This window comes from Uloborus diversus, chromosome 4 (assembly GCF_026930045.1).
Source record: "Uloborus diversus isolate 005 chromosome 4, Udiv.v.3.1, whole genome shotgun sequence".
Lineage (NCBI taxonomy): Eukaryota > Metazoa > Arthropoda > Arachnida > Araneae > Uloboridae > Uloborus > Uloborus diversus.
The window spans coordinates 138,000,887-138,009,197 of record NC_072734.1 but is presented as its reverse complement, the minus strand read 5'-3'; the positions used below and the strand labels follow the sequence as shown (position 1 = coordinate 138,009,197).

The following is an 8,311-nucleotide window of genomic DNA, read 5'->3' as shown; positions in this document are numbered from 1 at the left end:
TCAATTCCTGTTTTTTAACGTGGTTTTCATGTCACCACGCAGGAAAATTTTGGGCCTTTATACAATGACGTATGTCTGGCTATCATGGGCTCTTGGACTATTAGTAACAGCCGCATCAGTAATATTTTTCTTCTGACTGAGTTAGTCTAGTCAGGCTTTTTTTGTGGTGTAATGTAATTTCAGAGGAATAGAGAAAAAAGCTTCTCACAAACACGATGAAAAGTTACTAACATACATTTCGCTTCAAAGCAAGTTATAAGATATGAAAAAAAAAAAATATAAACTCATATATAAACGCACGAAACACGTGACCCACTTATACACTCAAACCTACTCTCAAACCCAAAACGTGAATCAATCCTTTCCTTCATTCGCATCTCCAATAACTTCTAGCTCCATGTCACAGGGAAGGAGAGACTCAGCAGATCAGTCTGTCATTTTTCCAAGTCGCCGTGTTTTTGTTTTCTTTCTTAGAAATGGAAGAAAAAACGATTCAAACAGTTTCTTCTCCTGTGGATTGCATGTCTTGTAGATTGATTGGAGGCACCAGTTTACTAGGTGCAAGTGCTTACGTTTTTTTCCGTGGTATGAAAGGAAAGCTCATGTATACCCGAGTAATAACTGCAGTTTTTGGAACAAGTATGATCTTTATTGATCCCCCCCCCCCCCTAATATTATTAAAAGAAACAAAAAAAATTATAAATGATTTAAAAAATAATAGGGATTGAATAATTAAAATGTTTGAAGCTTTTTCATTGGTGTCAATTTCTTCTGTCTGCCAGAGTTGCCGCCTATTATATTTCTAATTTCAGAGAAATTTCGTGATACAAAAGCTTTGTTTGATTCAGGGATCAACAGATAGAGTGAGGGATTATAGCAGATTTGTATAAATGTTAAAATTTTCATTTCAATTCGTCAAAAGCGGCTTGTCTCGAAAATTAAGTAGCGTTTATTGGGAGCAGAAAATGAAAATTCTGCCTTATGTGTTGGTTGTGGTTGGTAATACCTCAGACAGAATATAAAGGGAGAGATTGAAACCTATTCAAATGCTTTTTTTTTTGTCAAAATAAATATAATCATACAGGACAAACACTTGATTTATTACAAGCCGTGATGTCACGAGAGAAAATTGAAAAATGGTACTGCTGTAGCAACAATTTACAGACAGTTCCTTTTTCGACATATTTATCTCAGTATGGTTGATGCAATGACCCCTTTTTGCCAATTAGAGGAGTATTTTAAATCACTCTTGTAGCGATAGGCACAGAATTTTTTTTTTTTGAATCAATTGGCAAGTGGCAGCTACTAAGCTGCACCTTTATTATACTGCAGAAGACTTGTTGTCTGTGTGATCCCTAGTAGAAGTTTACAATAGAAATTTGATTTTTCAAAACATAATCTTGATTTAAAAAAACAGTACCCTTGATGTAAACAATTTCCCCAATTTTTCTCTTACAGGTAGGGAAATTCGTTTAAAATTACACTAAGGACTCAATTTAGAAATTCCATTAGAGTAGGCCCAACATATGAAATAAATAATAGAATCTTTATGGCTAGTATAAGTTTTTATGGCCTCAGAAACTAATTCACTGCAAGAGAAATCTTTGGACATATTCAAGAGAACAATGAGTAGGGAATTTTTTACAACCATGAAACGTACTGAAAATATTTTGAGGGACTGATATTGTGAGAATTATAAAAGCATCATGTATTAGGTGGATGGGTCATCTGTATAGATATGCCAATACAGTCGAGTCCCGACTTACGCGAGGGATGCGTTCCAAGACCCTACGCGTAAGTTGAAATTTCGCGTTGTGGAAAAGGGTATGTGTAAAAACTTTTATAAACATACCCATACGATTAAAGACGCTTGTAAACACCACCTCAAACTGTTAAAAACCATTTCTTAACTATACATTATTGTTTCTTAAATGAAAAATTGTATTTTTATTTATTGTATTTAAAAAAAAAAGTTTTATTTAACATAAAAAGCTGCTACGATGCACAAAATCAATGATCAATGGGAAAGGAAGACGTAAAATAAACCACTACGGTACGTACATTATGTAGTAAGAAAAACAAATGCACTATAGTTGTTGAAACTTTCTCTTTTTCCTTCTATCTTCAAACTTTAAATGAAGCAGCGCTCTTAGGTGTCCTTATATTTCATCAACTTTCCCATATATCATGAAAATAATTAATGGAAAATGAGGAGTAGTTATTTGTATAAGCGATGTCTAAACTAGTTCGGTGTGGGAACTTCCGCTCTCAGCGATGCCAAGGGGATGAAGGTTCATTCCCAAAAAAATGTGATTCCCTTCGGAAAATTTTCATGTTGCGGGTGAAGGATTTGCATTAGAGATAAAATTCTTTACCGGGGAAAAATTCGCGTTATAGCCATTTCGCGTAAGTCGGATCTCGTTGTAGTGGGAGTCAACTGTACTTTGAAAATTGAAGAGACTAGACGTAGAAGATGACCACCAACATGATGGTTGGGCAATGTTGAATGAAAAGAACCTCAAACTTATGGAGTCAACCGATGGAGGACCGTCATGACTTATATTGTCAACTGAAGAAGGATCAGAGAGTCAGCCTTGGCCTGCAAAAGGCTATTGTGCTTTGAAGAAGAAGAAGGCCCCACACATTTACAGGAGTTACCTTAAACGGTACAATCGATTAAAGCAGAGGTGCCCACATAGGGCACCACCTTGCTCACAGCGCAGACTAAACAATTGAAATTGTTAGGGGTGTTGCTTTGAGGGGTATGTTTCCCTTTTTTTGGGGGGGGGGGGGGAGGGGGGCTCTTGCTTTTGGGAGGGTCTCCGCAATATTTAGAGGGGAGGGGACAAAGTTTCAGTTACACAACTTTTCTTTATTGACTGGAGTAAAAAAGCCACATTGTTATGCACTTTATATATCCTCTTGATTTTAAACCCCATAACAAAAATTTTTGGTGTAATTTTTGTGTAACCTCTAAACCAGGCTTAATGGGCCTGATTACACTTACATACCTGCTAACTACCCCGTTTTTCACAGGAGACACCCGTTTTCTGTCCATTTCTCCCAAGTTTACATTTAAGTATCAATTTCTCCCATTTTTCTTCAGGATTTTTTATTTTATCATCATTTTATCGTAATTTATCGAGATTTTCCTTTGTAAAAGGAAAATCTTTTTCTAATTCTGATTAAAGAGCACTACCATAGCTTTTCAACCTTTCCAAGACTAGATAACACCACCGTTCTGCGCAGTATATCATATACATATAGGAGGAAAAGCGCTTAGGCAATTTCAGCACATTGCATGAGGTTGAGCAGTATATTTTTAGTATCTGTTTCTGATTTTTCATTTTCCTGAATTGTTCACTATGAATTAAAATTGCTACATAACTAATAATTTTATGAATATAAAATACAAGTAAAAATGGAATATTGCATTACTTTCTTATGTTAATGATGTATTATACATCATAAAAATTTAGTACTTAACTTTTTGGTTATTTTTAATAATAAATGAACAAAATTACTATGATTAATATACTTTTTATATTGAAAATACCATAGTTGAAAACAAAAATATCATATTTTCAAAATAAATATCAGATATATATCATGATATATATATCGGCGTACCCTGTAATACTTGTATGACTGGCAATTTTCTAAAATTAAAAGAGCAATAGATTGATAAATTAGTTTTCAATACATCTTGATTATAATGTTTTCTTCATGTGTATTTAAAAAGTAATTTTACTAACTGCATCATGTTTGGCTTAAAAAAAAATCTTCTTAAAGGTTTTAAAATTTCAAATTAAATTTAATTAAAAAATGATTACAAGCAGCATATCCACAATGCTGTTCCAAAAAGTGCAAAATTCTTCAGTTGTACATCAATTAACCTGTATGAATACTTGGCTATAGTGCACAGTATGGAACTAATCTATTCATATTTTGTTTTTCGAACGTATTGAAATGTAAAAGGAGTTTCTTCAAATTTTCATCAAGTATTTGCAGTGGCGGCTCGTGCCTTGAAAAAGTGAGGGGGCCAGATCATGGGTCACTCCTCCCCCCCCCCCAGTTTTTGATTTTTTTTTTTTTACATTTAAACTTTCTTAACTTAACTAATTTGTTTCAAAACAGGACAAGCTACAAAATATTTAAACAACTATAAGTAAATCACGAAAGATATTGATATGTTTATGTCCATGATTGCCCGCAGTGTGGTGTACTTTCACCTTCTGACTTCTTCAAGTAAAACTTAATAAATCAGATAGGGAAAAGCTACAAAATACATCACGAAGATTAATAATCTCACGTTTATATCCAGTACGCTTTCCGACGCTGCAGTACGCCTCCTTGCAGCACCAGTAAGAGGCTGCAAAGGAAGCCCTTTCACCCCCCCGACTTTTCAAAATAAATAAATAAATTTCTAAAATCAATATTAATCTAATATTTTTAATAGCAATATTGTTTTTAATCTTTTATTAACAAAACATTTTGAATGAGTAAAATTAATTTTATTTTAAGCAAGACCAAACTACAAAAGTGCAAAAATATTGTAATCAGAGAGATTGGTAAAAATTATAAGTTAATTAACTTTATCAAAGATAAAAATACATTTCAGTATTTGCTTTAAAATAAATAAAATAAAAATAGATAAAACTAAATTGAAAAAAAAAAAAAAAAACTAAAAATAAATAAAATAAAATAGATAAAACTAAATTAAAAAAAAAAAAACAAAAAACTAAAAATAAATCAAATAAAAATAGATAAAACTAAATTAAAAAAAAAACAAACTAAAAATAAATAAATTTAAAAAATTCTAAAAAAGAAATCTCAGAGATTTACATGTGGGCGTGCCCATCTGCATATGAATCTGCTGGCGCCCATGGGTCATTCAGAATTTTTATGCGGACAAAGAAAAAAATCGAACTTTTTATTTTCTTCAAATTATTGATAACTTGTCACATTTTCTTTAAAACTACATTAGCAGTAATTTAAAATAAGTAATAATTTTTGGTGTAACAATGGGAAAACATTTTTTAATCAAAAAAAAAAAAAAATTGAAACAATATATGCACACATGTACATCCTACAACATAACAAACAAAAGTAGCACAGCTAAGAAATAATTTTTAAGGGGGGGGGGGCACAGTAGGAAAAAAATCTCATCAATTTGATTTATTAGATTTGCTCATCAAATCTCTAAATTTTGGAACTCGTAGTTTTAAAAACGCAATTTTAGACGGTCTTTCTGGTGATGTTAGGGGAAAGAATGGTACAAAAGAATTTGTAGAAATTGAAGCCTTAAACAGCGGTTTATAAGCCACATTTATTGACGTTAGGATAAGGGATGGGGCTCCGGGGCTCTCCCCGATCTTTTTTTTTCCTTCTTTTTTTGAAAAATAAAAAGAAATCAATTCCTCCTCCCCATCCAAATTTTCGAAATTGCAGTTCCAAAATCGCAATTTTAGACAAACTTTAAAGATTTTTACGGGAAGGGGTTCTGGTGCTTTCCCCTAGATTTTTTTTCCAAAAACACAATTTTAACAACTTTTTTTGAACACAGTTTTAAGCAATGTTGTAAGATATTCATAGACTTTCCCTGGAAATTTTGTGAAATTGAAGTTCTGCAAATGAAAGTTGATGCTCCATAGTATTTTTGGCGGGAGAGAGGGATTAGGATGACAGATTCTTATTTTCAGACGAACTTGGAGAATGAAGGAAGAAATAGGATGAAGCCGGGACAGGGACGGGGAGGAAGGGGGGGGGGAGACTAACTGACAAATTAACTCTAACTATTGAAAAATTTTTTATTCAAAGATTTCTTTTCAAAAAAAAAAAATAAGATTTACCCTAACATTAATTTTTTTCAAATTAAAATCTTTTCTTCCCTGTCGTGTTTCTTAGATACGTTTTGATTTAACATACAATTTTAGCAACTAAATTAAAAACGTGAAGAAGTAATATCTTTTAAAGTACAGTAAACTCCCGATTATCCGCGGAATAGGGTGGCATGGTAACCGCGGATAAGCGAAAACCGCGGATAATCAGAATAATAATTAAAAAACGATATTACTGTATACAATAGCTAAAAAATATGAATAACACTTACACATACATTTACATTTTTGTTAAAAACATAGCTACATTCCATTTGCTAACATTGAAAGTAAAAAATATACATATGTAAAATCTAAAAACGAACAATAACACGATCAAAAGTTTTAAAAGCATTTAATGACTGTTAAAAAAAAAATAGTGAAAAGACCCGCGGATACTCCGAGCAGCGGATAACCCGACCGCCGATAATCGGGAGTTTACTGTATATTCAAAAAAAAAAAAAGTCTAAAAATAATTTTTTTTTTCTTTCTAAATTGTCATTATGGTAGGCTAATTACTTGAAGACAAAGAGTCAAGAAAGGAACAACTGGTCTATTGTGCAAATGAAGGCTTCTTCCTTTACTGTATGTTGTTTATTTTACTTAGCCTGAATTCCGTAAGAAGAGCATTCAAACTATGTAAAATAATCAACATACAGGCAGGGTAACAGTCTCGGCGAATTCTGCTGTAAATATTGAGGCTCAATGCGTTGGTGTTGAGGAAAAAAAACAGACAATCCGCGGCAGTGTACCTCATTGCTTTTACTCTTTTTTTACAGATAATCCAAAGATTATAAGCAAGAAAATTCGGTGCAATTTTTTTTTAAATTTCAAACATGTACGCACAAAAAAAGGAAAATAAATAAAAGTTATAAATTATTGTCTGAAAAAAGTGAGGAGGCCCGGGCCCCCTCCCACGAGCCGCCACTGAGTATTTGGTATTCAGTGCATCTTTAGTTTGCATTAAATATTTCAACAATACTGCTTTCAACTTTTATGGATTTTGCATTTATTTTCAGGTTTGGGATACGTAGGAGTTGCAAGATTGCTGAATATTTATCCTTTCAATTCATTGAAGCCAAAAAACACATGATTTTAACTGTGATTTGATTGCTGAAAATTTACTTGAAATGTATATTATTGATAACTTGAAGTTTATTTGAGACATTTTGATTCGTCCAGAAGTTTTATTAATTAGAAAAATTTTACAAAATGAGATTACCGGGGAGATAAGTGCATGTAAATGCAAATTAACATATGTTTCTATTAGCAACTGTAGTTCTCTAGCTCATTTTCAAATAAATGCATATTTGATCTAGATTTTGAATATAATTCAATTGTTTATTGTTGAGATTCTGAAGTATATTGCATTTTTTTTAAAGGATACTTTTTTACAAAAGTGAAAAGAAAGAAGTATGTAAGAAGGCATAACTTGTCTAAAATGAAACTAAATGAAAAAAAAAAGGTTAAAAAGTACAGAAATAAAATTAAAAAAAAGGATTTCGAGATAGATCAAAAGTCATTATAGAGACTGACAGAAGCACATATCCCTAACAGTTTGACACAAATGAAACATTTTTCATTTGAAAGATCTCTGCAAAAAACCTTATTCCTATATGTCTTTTTTTGTATGTGAAAAGTTTTCATTCAATTTTGAACTGAACTTTACTGGGACATTATACTGAGTTTCTCCCATCAGATTAGTAAAAACTCGTGAAATAGTCGAATTTTAATCGACACTATAGCAGTATTTTTTATGGATGAATTCCAACAGTTTTTCTACTGAATTCTTGTTGTCTTTAAGCTACCTTATCACCTGTATTTCATTTACTGTACAGACAATAGTGATTGTATAATGTAGAGACGTACCGAGTACTCGGTACTCGGCCAATTTGCCGAGTTTTTTTGTCGAATGTCTTTATATTCTTTAGCTCACATGTTCTGCAGTGAAAAAGACGTTCTTTGAAGTGGGGGGGGGGGGGGGGGTGCAGAAACACGTGTCTGCAGTGTTCCTGCACATCTGTTTTATCTGCTTTTAAAGATTATTTATATTTGGTGAACTAGAACTATAATTGATTGGCATATACAGTGAAAACCCTCCTTACGTACACCCCTTTCATGCGGACAATTTTTAATTCCCCAGTTCCAATGCAAATAACATTCTTAAACCCCTGTCCTGTGGACACCTCTCTATTGCGGACAAAAAAAATCGTCCTGTTAGTGTCCGCATCAGAGGGATTTTATTGTAATTTGTTTTAATTCCAACTTGATTAATTATACCTTTTATTTATTTTTAATTTTAAAAATAATTTTTCTGTAAAATTTTAGACACAAACAAAATTGTTTATATAATGCGTAATTAAATTTCAGCAGGAATTTAGTTTTAAAACTATTATATGGACAAGGAGGTCTATAATACTATTCCAATAACT

General features: G+C 32.3%; 1 long non-coding RNA gene across 1 annotated transcript; it reads left to right on the top strand.

The window, feature by feature from the left end:
* The first annotated feature begins 421 nt into the window (after nt 1-421).
* On the top strand, nt 422-7,197 carry LOC129221448 (uncharacterized). The gene is made up of 2 exons (XR_008580516.1): nt 422-639; nt 6,899-7,197. It is a non-coding gene; the product is annotated as an uncharacterized LOC129221448 (long non-coding RNA).
* Nucleotides 7,198-8,311: the final 1,114 nt, after the last annotated feature.